Source organism: Triturus cristatus, chromosome 3_1 (genome assembly GCF_964204655.1).
Source record: "Triturus cristatus chromosome 3_1, aTriCri1.1, whole genome shotgun sequence".
Taxonomy (NCBI): domain Eukaryota; kingdom Metazoa; phylum Chordata; class Amphibia; order Caudata; family Salamandridae; genus Triturus; species Triturus cristatus.
In genome coordinates this window covers 206172398-206187174 of record NC_140583.1, presented here as the reverse complement: position 1 = coordinate 206187174, position 14777 = coordinate 206172398, and positions in this window count along the sequence as shown.

Below are 14777 nucleotides of genomic sequence, written 5' to 3'. Positions count from 1 at the left end.
GGGGCACAGCCAGGGACAGGGAGCCTGTGCATATTCTCCAGCCAGGCTGTGAAATACAGTCGGGTGGTGAACATGCTAAGTGCGCATGAAGGTTTGGCCTGCCCAAGATGGCCGGACAAACTGTCATGCCCACTTAGAGAGTGCCCAACACTCCTCCCCCTGGCCCCTGCTCTGGCCAGCCCAGCTCCGGATCGCCCCGGCACCTAAGCAGGAACAGAAAAATAAAATTATAATAACATTGCATTATTATCATTTTATTTTTCCTTTTTGAACTGCTCGCAGAGCAGTGGGGCGGCGCACCGCCTTAGCAGAGGAGTTGCCGCTGCACGTGGAGATCTCGTCAAGGATGCGATTCACCAATTCCATGCAGAGATCTTTGACTAAGTTTAGACTTGCAAGTCTCCACCTCTCAAATGTGAGCATTGGGCCTTCATTGACTAAACTTTATGACCTTTATGTCTGTTTTGGAAGTCCTGCGCCCCCTGGGTGGAGAACTCCCTGTGCATGGGATGAGGGAAACAACACACACCTGACCTAAAAATCGCACAGTTCGCATACATTAAGCATAAGAAAATTACAAAATAAAACTAACTCCCTTATGTACCTACTCTTCACCTAACACTACCTCCCTTGCAGAACACAACACACCACATCTTAAGTCTAAGATGCATCTTATCCCAATTCCAAGAGGTATAGGAACTTCACTGAGGATAGAGACCTTGTAATTAACTTTATTTTTGATCAGTACAGGCATCTACATTGCCTGCCGCCATACAACCTCAGTAGAGCACATAAGTGGCAAAGACTTTTAGATGTTGAACGTTGTGAGTAAGTCTTACCTGTTAAATCTCTTCTCCCTTTCAGTTTCAGGTGGGTTGAATGTGTTTAAATCTTTGTGATAAAACTTGAATTATATATTACTTATACATTTTAAATAGGCCAGGCAGAAATGTAAACTATGCTGGCGTAATTCGCATCATTTCAGGAATTTCACATTACGCTTGTTACTTGAAATTTTCTAAATTTGCCATTATGCCACTTCATGTTATTTCGTACTATTTGTAATAAACATTTGCTGTGAATACGCCATTTGCAGTAAACATTTACAGCTAATGCACAAGAACAAGAGAAAGCTAATTGCTGTGGTTCTGCGTGCTTTGTATTTAAAATAATGTAATTAAAAGGATATTTATACTTTAAGAAAAACTAACATTTAAATTTAGAAAAAATATTTACCAAAAAATTGTGTTTTTAAAATAAACATTTATTTAAAAACATAATTTTAACAATTGCATTTTAAAGTAAATTATTTTTTATTATTCCCTGTATGTGGATAGTGTTACTGGTATTCCCTGCCTCCGTTGATTTCTCTGATAGCCATGAAATTGTATTGCAGTACCAGTGATTGGCCATGTGAAGTGGTCGACTCGGCTGCAATAAATTTCAGGCTACTTATCTATGGTGCTAGTGTAATTGCTGTTGGTATAACGGTTGGAATTACATTTGTCTCACTCATTTATGGGTGCGGTTTGTGTTTCCAGGTGAACAGCTAAACCACTCCTTAAATTCCCATTAACCCCTGTCTTTTTTAGGGCTCTCCGCTAGCGATGCAGTGCGCAGCCCTGCTCGCGTAGGTGAGAGCCCTTTTGTGGAGGGTTCCAAACGGACCCTGGATTCGCACACGCTCATGCGTTTGCTTTTTCTTTGGTGTTACGGGATTGGCTTGTGAATGCTTTTTTCTTTAGAAACACAGCTCGCAATAGGCCAAAGGCGGTCGCGTTGCTCCGCCCATGGCCTATTGGTGTCTGTTACCCGCACGCCGACATCTGTTTTCAATTATCGTGCCCAGACACAGGCACGATAATTGAAAACAGATTGCTCGCTGTGGCGCGCGCGCACACCACTCGTTTTCTAATGTTACCGCAGTCTGCACTCTGATTGTGAAATTCCCACGTGCACATATCCACAATCAATTTTTTAAATGTGGAATCAACAGCTTGTTTCATTTAGTGGGCTCTTCAGCATGAACTTACTTAAATGTATTTTCTGTTTATTTGACCTCTACTCGTTTTTCCTCACTTCAGACTGCTGCACGATCGGGTTTGTTCCTCCTTCGCAGTTTACGCCCGAATACTGTCCCCTCACCCTTGTGCCATAATGTATGTCCCTATGAATAACTTAGCGGCTCACTCGGCACCCCCTTTGTCCTAGCCCACTCCCCTCGCTTGGACTTTGCTAGACCCCGTACCCCTATCTGCTGGTCCTCCGCTGGGTCCCTGCCCTCGCTGCTGTGGGCGTGGAGCAAATGCTTTCAGTGCCGCTTGTTTCTGAATAGCACTCAAACCTGCGGCTTAAACTATTTCCTCGCACTCCCAATTGAGTGGGTTAAGAGTACTGCAGCGCAGGCAACTGAAGTCATATTAGCCCAGGATCACACAATAGGTTCAAGGCGGGAAGTTGGGATTAAAACACGCTTTTCCCGGTTCAGCAGCCAACAATTTACCCACTAGACCATGTTTCATGTATGAGACAAATAGAATATGCTCCCGGTGGGCGCTGCAGTGGCACGGGCTCAGCTCTTCATGATACAGGACGCCCTAGAGATCTGAATTTTGATTGGCTGCCAGCGAGCTTCGCCTGGGGCTTGCTCGCGTTTATCTTCCTAATGCGCAGCCTAGCATTGGATACCCCATGTATCTCCATCTCCCCCGGGGTCTGCGACGTCCCTGCCGAACAACCATGTTCAAAATAATTGATTCCACGCCACCCGAAGACGGGTAGCACCGCTGCTTCGCACGCAAGTGCCAACATCAAAGTTTCAGAACGTTTAAGTTGACAATTTTTAGTTTGTTCAGCCTTGTGTCCCCCTGGGGGTCAGGCGAGGTAATCAAATATAGATGACACGTTGAAGGACTGGTGCATCCACCGACTGCAAGGCTCCGAGCTTTTCAATGGACTGAGTTTGAATACAGGCTTCTACGAAGGAAGAGCCATATGGACTTTTAAAGGAACTAGGGCTTGTTGGCTAGTTGTCTCTGAAATTGTGGCAGGGCTGGGGCAGAGTCAGTCTCATTTGTAATAGGCACATGCGTGGCTTTGAGCTCAGAATCCACAGTTGTTTTTTTTTAAATAGTGAGTTACAGTGCCAGTTTGTTGTGAAAAATGTCATAAACATTTGTTTTTAATATCAGGCAGACCAAATGTGTGAACGCTTATATATGGAGTGGCTAATTTGACACAAAGCAGTGAATTGTGTGATGTGAGCTCTGGCCTTTCTGCGTTTTTTATAGCACGGGCACATTTGGTGTTGAGTCTCATATTTTACTCCGCAGTTCGCCCTCCAGGTGGAACAAATGTGCATGATTTACGACATTAAATGTAAATATTTTGTAGTCCGATCCAAAAGGCTCATTTACCTAATGATTTGTTTACAATTGGACACAGAAGTAAACACGTTGGGAAATAGACAGGAATGTGTGGCAGCGAGCAATCAGCATCGCATCGCCTCGCATCTTTATTGATTTATTTCAAAACAGCAACGCTTTGACTTTAAGCTCACCTTTCATTGTTTAAAACAGAGTTGCTTTCACAATGTATTTACTTTTCTTTATTTCACACTGGCAAACCAATTGATTTGCTTTTCCGAAACTGCTGGACCAGCAGCTGGTTGTTTTCCAGTACCCAGATCACTCCCATACGCTGTTCACTTGCTCTCATGTCCCAACCTTTCATCTCCCCACCCTGAACCACTTCCCTTCCTGCTGTCTCCTGAGCGCCGATCGCTTGATTTACAGCCTCACTATAGCTTTAACTCTAGTTTACTTTAAAAACAAGCATTGGCATAGCCAATCGGTCTCGCCTTTGGGACCTTATAAGTGTTTAGCCATGCAACAGTTGCATAACTAATCACTTATAAGGTCCCAAAAGCGAGACCTATTGGCTATGCCAATGCTTGTTTTAGCTGCTGTAATCTATTGAAGCCTCACGGAGAACATCAGAGCGGCCGTGCGGCCGCAAAAGTGATCGCGATCAAACATCAAAGCGGCCGCGAAAGTGAAAGTAATCGCGGTAAAGCGCGTCGCGCGAGCCTGCGCACATGCATGGCACTACTCTGTGGTACTTCATGGGCTATCTCTCCCCTCTTCATTCTGTTACTCCTTCCACCAGAGGCTCTCGGTTTCTCATCCAGTCCCTCTTTTCATCCCAGTCTTTTAGTCCCTCCATCTTATCCATTCAGTCTCTCTATTCGGTTCTTCCACCAGTACTTCATAGCATTCTCTTCGCTCTACTTGTCACACTGTCCCTCCTTTAGGCTCGCTCTTTTTATTGCCCATTAACTCGTTCTCCAGCGTCACTAGCTCATACCATACCAATAGTACTATACAAATATATTTACTCTACTGCAAATAGAAAAGCACAAATAAAAAATATTGTCATTTTCAATGCCTATAGCTCAAAGTTAAACAAATGCGAGACCTATTGCATTGTAAATGCTTGTTTAAATTTGTACTATTTATTGCCCATTTTTCAACCACTCCTCCCATGTTTACTCTTGAAATGAAGATGTCACGGCGGGGGGCTCCGTATAGAATTGATGCTGCAGAGGAATAATTCTCACGAGCCCCATGCCAAGACAGTGAAATATTCAAAACCGCCTGCAAAACGTGTTGTCTTTTGTTTAGTTTGGAAAGCAGTGCCATAAAATGCAGCGTTTGACCCCATTTTGATCACAGTATTTTTTAGGATGAATTTCCATAAAACCTCCTAGATTGGTTTTCATTCAGTCACTGTGCTGGCCAGCACAGAGCTGCAGGGCGCTGGATGCCTCCCAGGGGCTCTTTTGAGACCCAGTCGTGTCCTCTTAAAGGGCTGCCCTTCGTGTTCTTGTCAGCAATAATAGTGTTGATTCGTGAAGCCTGTGCACTCAAGAGAGATGCGATGTACAAACGTAAAATAGGGCACATGGACGGTGTGCATGTAAAATGTACCCTGTTAAAACTGCTTCGGTTGCTAAAAATGGCCCCAGCCTTCTGTAATGTCATTTACTGCTACTTGGCATAGATATCGCTCCCCTGGCCAGTGGTGGAGCAAGGGTGCCATGGGGATGGGCCCTCATGCAAGCAAGGGACATGGACCTCCTCCCTCCATTTGGAAATAAAGGTGCTTCTAAAATTGTAGCACAGAGGGCCCCTCACAACCCAGGGCCACGGTGTCTGCTGCACCATTGATAGCCACGCCCATGTTCCTGTGTGCAGTTAGCATCATGCAGTTTTTCTTGGGATTATCAGTAATTCTGGGCTGCATGTGTGGCAAGCTCCATGGACACTGTGTCCCAGGCAAGACTCCTTATTTGGCCGTCCCACGTCTAACAGGCACATAAATGTGGAAGATTCGGACAAGGATATAATGGGGTGAGTTTAGTGATGCTCGAATAGTTTTCAGAGTGTGGCTGCTGCCATCAATGGTACATCACTGAACTCAGAGAGATTGTGAAAAAATCCAAGTGTCACACAAGGGACAGGTGTAGCAAATGAGCCACGCCCATTCAGCAGTAGAGTGGTAAGGGCATGGGGCTTCATTTATGAGGCCCCTTGCGCTGTCGGAACATCACTTTTTGTGACGTTCCGTGGTGCAGGAGCCTGCAGCATATTTACGAGGCAGCACTAAGACACTTTTTTTGGTATAATGCTGCCTCATAAATATTTTACCCTTCAATGCAGTTTTCTGCGTTAAAGGGGCGTGCAATGGGTGTTGCTGGGGGCGTTCCAAGCAACATCCATGGCATTTTGACAGTGCCCCAGATTTACGAGAAATCGTATATCTGAGGCAGCGCCAAAAATTTACGCCTCCCCAGGGGAGGCGTTAGGGAGGCACAACGAGGAGAAATATCTTTATTTCTCCTCATTTTCCTTTGCATTCTGCAGCACACATAGAAAAAGAAAAAAGCCTCTCGTGATTGTTTTTGTGCAGGAAGATTTCCTTTCCTGCACAAAAACAATCATCCCCTCAACGCAGGCACCCTTGCACCATGGTGCAAAGGTGCCTGTGTTGGCCCACGGCAGCCCATTGTGCACCGGCAAAGGAGAAAAGGACAGGAATGCGCCGTATCTTATAGATACGGTGCATTCCTACCCTTTTCTTTTACCGTAGGGCAGCGCAGCAGGGAGGCCTGCAGCTCTGCCCTACGGTAAACCTCATAAATGAGGCCCATAGTATGTAGCTGGTAGTGCATTATGGAGCACACTGCCACAAACATATCACTAAATCATGGCGTGGTAGGGCACTCATTTAGAAGCAGCACATTTCCATTGAAATTGCCACTAAATTTGCATAGACATACAGTTTTACTATAAAAACTATATAGTGCACAAACAATGTGTGGAAATTGTGTTTCAGCAATATTTCCAATTTGCTTATCACCAAGAAAACGGTTTGATCTCGTTTGATTCTTTTAAAATCTTTGTTTCCATCACACTTCAGAATTTAAAAAAATGCCTTGGGCTTTCCTAGCCTGATATATGTTGAAATATGTGTACAGTTCATTTTATAGGTATTTAAATATTGTTGTGTGTTTTACTATCAAATTGATATCCTAGAGCATTTCTTTTCACATTCCGTGTACCCCAGCACAGCAAAATTGTCACAGAATTGGCTTTACAGAATCCCCTCTCTTTGCGGTACGAGAAAGAAAAGATAGGTAAACATCAATCTCCATGTTAAAAGAATAAGCAGCAGTTCGTCATAAGACCAAGCCCGCCATTTGACATCTGTCTTTGAACACACAGCAAATGTGACAAGATAAAAACAATAATTAAAGGCCTCTTTATTGCTCATTCGCCCTCTGAGCTGCAGCACCCTCCACACCCCTAATTCCAGCGTTTATGGGTGAGCTGAACACACAGATTATAACATTTATATCAGCCTTCTCCATATTACCACCACCAACTGGGGTTTGGTGTGCGGGGAGCATTATGGGAGAGGAGACTGGAGACTTGCTTTTAAATCCTGAAGTTGGCACTTGACCGAAAACTGTGTTATTGTGGGCAAATCATTTAATCTTCTTGTGCCAATTAAATTAAAAATAGGAAAATGTAATATGCAATTCAGTTATATAAATCCCCACTTGGTGTACTGGTAAATCCAATCCCAATGTGCAGCACACCAATGTTCTGCAGATAGGTCAGAGTTATATAAATACTGATACCTATCCAGACCTCACTCGCAGATGTTTTTTGTCCACGTGTAACCATCTGGATGATAAACCCATGCGATAATCCTCCTTTCCTGCCGGCATACTCTCCTATTCTTTATTGTTCAGTAATGCACTATATAAACATGTCAGTGCAAACCTAGATGCGCACACACACACTGGCTAAACTGCATTGCACATCTATGTTTAGTAAGTCATTTTTAATTAGCTAGTCAGGTAGGCGTGCCAACCCCAGGCTAGTACCGCCCCTAAGGTGGGCTTAACTGAGATGGACACGATTTTTCAGAAGTAGCCATCTTTGTGATGGCATACTTAGGAATTCTGGGACAAGTTTATGCCCACTTCCAACAGGAAGTGGTCATATGGGGGGGCGTATGGACCCCAAGGGTAAGTAGTCCGTTGGCTACTAACTTACACTCCCCAAACATCCCTAAATTGAGTATTTAGGGGAGTCCTCGGCACCAGAAGAGGAGATTCTAATGACGTGAAGAAACAAGATGGACGGGAAGAGTCGCACAGCATGAACAGAAGACTCAGCAACTGACTTGGCACCAATTCTGCCGGCCTGCCTCCTGCCTGACTTCGCCAATTGCACAAGTCGACTTGTCCTACAGCTGCTGAGTCCCCAAAAACCGGGAGCCCTGCCAGCCTTCACCCAGGAACCCAGACAACCCGAGGGACAAAGTAACTCTCCCATGCCTCCTACAGACAGCCAAAGAAAGAAGAGGACTCTGACCCCGGCTAAACCCGACGGCTCCAAGCACCACTGCACATGAGCCCCCAGACCGTTTCGAAGTGGGCCAACGGTGTCAGTATGGGCATCAAACTATCATGGTACCGAGTCCACTGTGCAGTGACTCCTCGTGGCCTCCCCCTCGTTGCCTCCCCCTCGTTGCCTCCCTGACGTTACCTGCAGCCTCTGGTGTGCAGGCCCCCCTCAACCGTGAGTGCTGCCGGATGGAGAAACCCAACACCCCAAAGACCCTCTGCACCCGGACGCCCCATCCTGAGCAGAAGACGACCAAAGGTGTCCCCATGCCCACAACATCGCAAGAACCAAATCCACTCAGTGTTACCAAACTAGTTCCCCAGTCTCCTCCTGCAGCCTCTTTCTACCGCAACCGTTCTCTATTGGATAACATTTTGCACCTGACGGTGTTTGGCACCTCTGCACCCGGCCGCCCTATTGCCGCTGGTGGTGTTCTGCTCATGCTGCCTTGGACATTGCCCACCACTCACCTAAACTCCTGTAGAAAGGTCCCATACGTCACTGACAAGAACAGATAATCTGCATATGAATTTCCTCCCATAGGTTAACATTGTATAACTCGAAAATTGCAGTGTGTCAACTTGTTTAACTGAAAAATATTCCTATTTAGAAATGTACTTGTGAGAAAGTGCCATCTTTCTTGCATGGTATGCCCCCACTTTTTGCTGAATTGCTGAATGTACTTTGACTGAGTGTGCCGGGGACTCCTGCCAATCAGGTGCCCAGGGCCTATGTTCCTTCCCTAAACCCAAAACCCAAATTGTCATACCCTGGCCACATGTCAGTCCCTGGTAAATGGTACCCTAGGTACCCAGGGCCTTGTGACCAGGGAAGGCCTCTAAGGGCTGCAGCACTCATTGTGCCACCCTTAGAGGCCCTGTACCCTTACACACACACACACACTGCCCTTGCAGGCTGAGTGTCTGGGTACAAGACAAAACAAAGAGTCCACCACCTATGAATGAATGAATGAAATCCAATTTATAATGCGCTACTAAGCCCAATGGGCGTCAAGGCACCTAACCAAAGAATGCTAGTTAGATCAAATGAACTTGCTTACTGGTAGGCCTTGATGAAACACCACGTTTTGAGCGCTTTTTTAAAGAGGGCTAGTGAAGGTTGGGCCTTAATCTCCGAGGGGAGGGCATTCCATAATCGAGGGGCCACGTTGGAAAAGGCCCTGCTGCCCCATCTGACTTTCTTGGAACGGGGAACTACAAGAAGATTCATCTCGGAGGAGCGAAGACACCTGCTTGGGATATAGCAGGTTAGCAGGGAACATAAGGCATCAGAGGATCCGGCCAATAGGGCTCCATACGCCAAGCACAGAAGTTTGAACGCGATCCTATGCTGGATTGGAAGCCAGTGCAAACTCTTCCTGGCTAATGTAGCCGAGGAAGCAGTAGGTACAGCCAGAACAAATCTTGCTGCAGCGTTCTGCACAGCCTGAAGGCGTTGAATGAGACCCTTGTTGATATCTGCATATAGTGCGTTGCAATAGTCCAACCTTGAACCCACTAGCGCAACCACAATCTGCTTACGGGCCTGGGGGGAAAGATAGTGAACGATTCTCCTAAGAATCTTGATAACCCCCCAGCAGGTGGCCACCGTTCTATTGACCGGGAGAGTCATAGTCAGCGAGGTGTCAAATATCACCCCAAGGTTCCTGGCAGAGTGGGATGGAATAGGTCAGGTTCCTAAAGATGGGGGCCACCACTCACTGGACCAAATATCCTGATTCTTACCAAAGATCAGGACCTCCGTTTTATCGCCGTTCAACTTTAGGGAGTTTTGGATCATCCATTCGGAGACTGCTTGCATGCAGTTCCTAAAGTTGAACGCGGACGTACTAACCGAGTGAGCCAGGGACACCATGATTTGGGTGTCATCGGCGTATGACACCACCTCCATCCCCTGCGATGTCACAAGCCTAGCAAGTGGGGCCACGTAAATGTTAAACTGGGTCGGGCTCAAGGCCGACCCCTGTGGAACCCCACATTGCAAGGATTTGGCAGGGGAGAGGAAATCTCCAAGCTTGACCCTCTGCTCTCTTAGATCTAAAAAAGAGGACAAAAGGCTCAGGGCCGGACCCGCCACTCCTACCTCCCTCAGACGTGATGTTAAAGTCGAGGGAGACAGGGTATCAAATGCTGCCGTTAGATCAAGTAGGACCAAAAGAGTGGTCTGACCTTGATCCACCTTCGTTCGAATATTATTCACCACCATAGTGAGTGCAGATTCCGTACTATGAAATTTCCTGAATCCATGCTGGGAGTTGTCCAGAAACCCAGAGGAATCCAGGAAAGCAGACAGATGAAAATTAAGGTGGGATTCGAGCATTTTGGCTGGGGCAGGCAGCAGAGATATGGGTCTGAAGTTTTTGAGCATTTCTGGGTCCAGGGTGGGCTTTTTAAGCAGGGGCTTCACTATCGCCTTTTTCCAGGCTGCCGGGAAAGTACCCTGTGCCATAGCACCATTCATCACCTCCATCAGAGGCGGTAGTAGGGTGTCCCTACATGCTTTCAGCACTTTCAGGGGACAAGGGTCCGAAGGAGAGGCCGACTTTCTCCTGTCCAACAGAAGATCAAGCTCCTCAAGGGAAAGCGGCGGGAAATGGGTGAGGGTCTTAGTGGGATCTCTGGTCCAGGACTCCAATTTTGCGAGGGCCAAGGGAGAGTGAGCCCCCATGGTACTCCTCTGTGTTTCCAGAGCAAGATAGATATCCTCAATTTTATTATGGAAAAACTCTGAGATTTTATTACACAACTCCTGTGAGCCCACAACTGGATCAGGCACTTGTAGGGAACATAGGGAGTCCACAATCTTAAAAAGTTCCTTAGATGATGTGACGGATGTGGTAAGGTTGGAGAAAAACTCCTGCTTCCCTTTATCACCCGGACCTTGTATTCTCGCAGCAGACGTTTGTGTGCCTCTCCTTCAGTGGGGTCCCAGGATTTTTGCCATCTTCTCTCCTGTCTCCTGCAGCTCTGCCTCAGGAGCCTTAACGGCTCAGTGAACCAGGGAGCTGAATGTTTACGCCTTGCTGAGTACCGAAGGGATGCAGGGGCTAGCACATCTACAGCTCTAGTGATAGAATTAGCGAGCTCTTGTGCAGCCTCACCAGCTTCCCTGGTAGATGAATACGAGATACACCCTATAAACGGAGCAAGGGATTCGTTGGTAATATTCCTATAGCTCCTTTTGGGTTCTCTGTTGATGGAGCTCAGCTTAGGCGCACCTGCAGGGGAAGATGCTAATTCTAGAGGCACTGCCAAATGGTCAGACCAGACCAGAGGCAGGGGGGGACCAACCGAGAGTCTTGGGTCGTTAGTAAACACCCCGTCTAGTATATGGCCAGCCCGATGGGTTGGGCTGTTCACCAATTGAGTAAAGCCACACGCGTCCAGCGAGTCCACCAAGGAAAGCGTATCTTTAGACCCCAGGTCATCCAGATGAAAATTTAAGTCCCCTAGTATGGGAAGATGGAGTTTACCAAAATAGGGTTCCAAAATTCTAAAGAGCTCACAGCTGAAGTTGGATCTGGGTTCAGGAGGTCTATAAATAAGGATGCCTGTAAAGGACACCGAAGGGGAACAGGAAATAGAAAAGTACATAGCCTCAAAGGAGTCCGAGGGCTCAGACAGGGCTTTAATACTACAGGCAAAGGAAGCTTTATAAAGAATTGCCAGCCCGCCCCCCCTACGTCTAGTTCTGTCAAGTCTATGCAACGCATAGCATTCAGGAATCGCCATCAATAAATCATGACCAGACGAGTCCGAGGCCCAAGTTTCTGTCACAAACACCCAGGAGGGTTTCCTGGCAGTCACAAAATCGTGAAAGGCAACATTATTTTTAATGAGTGACCTAGCATTGACTAGAAAGCCCTTTCTAAGTTGGGTATGGTTCTGTGAAACAGAAGAGGTTTGTGTTATCCCGTTAAGGGAGCAAGAGGGCGATGGAACACTGTTGCAAGTATGGCATACAGAAGAACGTAGAATGCCCTCAGGCGAAAAGCTGTGGTGACAGGCTAATAGAGACGGCTTTAAAGCAATCATCTCCTGGAAGGAGTACAAACATGTTACCTGAGAAGAAGAATGCAAATCCTCTGTGCCCAGCCCATCCCGCAGCCCGTCCTCAGCGCGGACGGGCGCAGACGGGCTGAACTCAGGCGTAACTCCGGCAGAAATCCGGCGTTCCCGCTGCGCGTATCCGCTGCGCGTCAGCATGACCCCCTTATGTGTACGTCTAGCGTCCTTGTGACGACTAGAACATCCGACCTCCAAGATGGCGCCGGCAGGCGTCCCTGTGTACACCTAGTATGGCCGCCAAGATTTCAGAAGCACCGGGGAAAGGGCCCGCCCAACAGCGGTGGTTTTCGGTATATTATGGTGCAGGTAAGTGGGCTCGGGATAAAAGCAGGGGATAATACGAAATTAAATATAACCAAGATAAAAAACGGGATATTTTAAAAATGCCAGAAGTAGGCGGCAAGAACAAACAACAAATTACGCAGCGCGCTCTGGACGCTCTGTGTCAGCTAGCAGGGCTCTCCGCCTAATTTACCCCCCTTATGTAGACGTCTAGCGTCCTTGTGACGACTAGAACGTCCGACCTCCAAGATGGCGCCGGCAGGCGTCCCTGTGTACACCTAGTATGGCCGCCAAGATTTCAGAAGCACCGGGAAAAGGGCCAGCCCAACAGCGGTGGTTTTTGGTATATTATGGTGCAGGTAAGTGGGCTCGGGATAAAAGCAGGGGATAATACGAAATTAAATATAACCAAGATAAAAAACGGGATATTTTAAAAATGCCAGAAGTGGGCGGCAAGAACAAATAACAAATTACGCAGCACGCTCTGGACGCTCTGTGTCAGCTATGCCATGGCATACATCAGCCACCCCTCTAGCTGGGTGCCTATGCCAATGGTGTGGGCACTGGAGCAGGAGCTGTGTCCCTACAATACCCAGGTCCATTCCTGGGCACTGTAAGTGCAGTGCTGCCATTTAAGAGTATATGGTGCTGGGAGCTCGTCAAACACGAACTCCACAGCACCATAATGGCAACACTGAAGACTGAGAAGTTTGGTATCAAACTTCTCAGCACATTAAACCCACACTGATGCCAGTGTGGGATTTAATGTACCAAGCACCCCAGAGGGCATCTTAGAGATGCCCCCTGAAACCAAACCTACAATCCACATCTGTTCTGAGGCTGCCTAGGCTGCCACACAGCAGACATGTTGCTGGACCCCTGGGCAGGAGAGCCCCTGCTCTCCTGGGTCTGCAACAATGCACATCCTGGGCGAGGTGCTAAATCTCCTCCCCCAGGATGGGCAGGGGGAAGCTTCAAAGGCATGCTGCCTCTGTGAGCTTCCCCAGGCCACTGCAACCCCCCACTCTGACAGGAAGCTTGACCGGAAACCCCAAATAAGGACAGGGGATGTGCCAGCCTGCCAACCGCACCCCTCAGGTGGGGGAGAAGAGGTGAAGCACATCTCCGGGCTCTCGCCATCTTGAAGATGGGAAGCCCTGCCCAATCAGGACTAGGCCACTGCCCCCTCCCACAGGAGAGAGGCAGGATAGGGGGTGTACCCACCCCTGGACAGGGACCCATTGGTCCCTGCCCTTCACCTACCTGTAACACCCCTAAATCTAGTATTTAGGGGCACCCTGAACCTTCCTTCCCCAGATTCCAGATTCCGAAATCCGAAGAAGAGCTAGAAGAAAGAAGACCTGCCCTGCAGCTGCTAAGAAGAGGAAGACACCAACTGCTTTGGCCCCAGCCCTACCGGCCTGTCAACCCTCGAACCTGCTCCTGCTCCAACCCGGCATCTATTGTGGACAGCAACCTCACAAACCCCGGAGAACCTGGCTACCTTTTGACTCTAAGCCCTCTGGGTCTCCCATGAATAGAGGCTCTACTCAAAATCTACTTCTAATCCCTGGCAGCAGCCCGGAACCGCGAACCCAGCACACTCTGCCCCCGCCAAGCCTGGCCTGTGCCGGAGTGAACAAAGACCACGAGGATGACCCCACGGCGACTGTGACCCCGAGTATGGCACCCAAGGACCTCCCTCGACACTCCTGAAGAAGCCTGCAGCCTCAGAACCAGGTGCCCCCCCAACCGCGATCAACAGAGGGTAAGATTTCCAGACACCAAAAGGCACCCTTGCACCCGGCGCCCCACGCCCCACGGCCCCCTGTGCCCAATCCCGGGGTTCCTACCTATCCTCCAACTACCCAACTTACCTCTCAAAGTGGTGGTGGCACCTGAAGAATCTTCGTCCCCGAGCTTGCAGTCTTTCTAAACCGGAGATTTCCCATTGAAATCAATTGAGCGCCCGAAGGCTCAAAAGCACCCTGCACCCAGCCGCCCGAGTGGCCCTGGCAGTGCAACCTCTACACCTATCTACTTCCCCACTTGCTCTGAGTAAGTGACCAGGAGCCCAGCTCGCACAGCCGCGTGGCCTGCTAGTCAGCAGCCACCAACCAAGGCCCCCCTACCTCTCAAAGGATAACATTGGGCCTAACTCTCTCTGCACCCGGCCGCCCTTGTGCCGCTGAGGGTGAACCAACTGTACCTACCTGACCCTGGGAGACTCCTGAGTCTATGCCCAGAACCTTAACTCTGCCAGTCGAGTACTTACCTTTAAACCGATAACTCAATTTTCTCCATAGGGTAACATTGACTGGCTTTTCCTGAAATTTCTTCTAAGTGTGGACTTTTCAAAACTTAAAATATTCACCAAAAATCAGCCGAGAAACGAAAACGAAAATAATCACCTGCTCTTAGGTGAGCT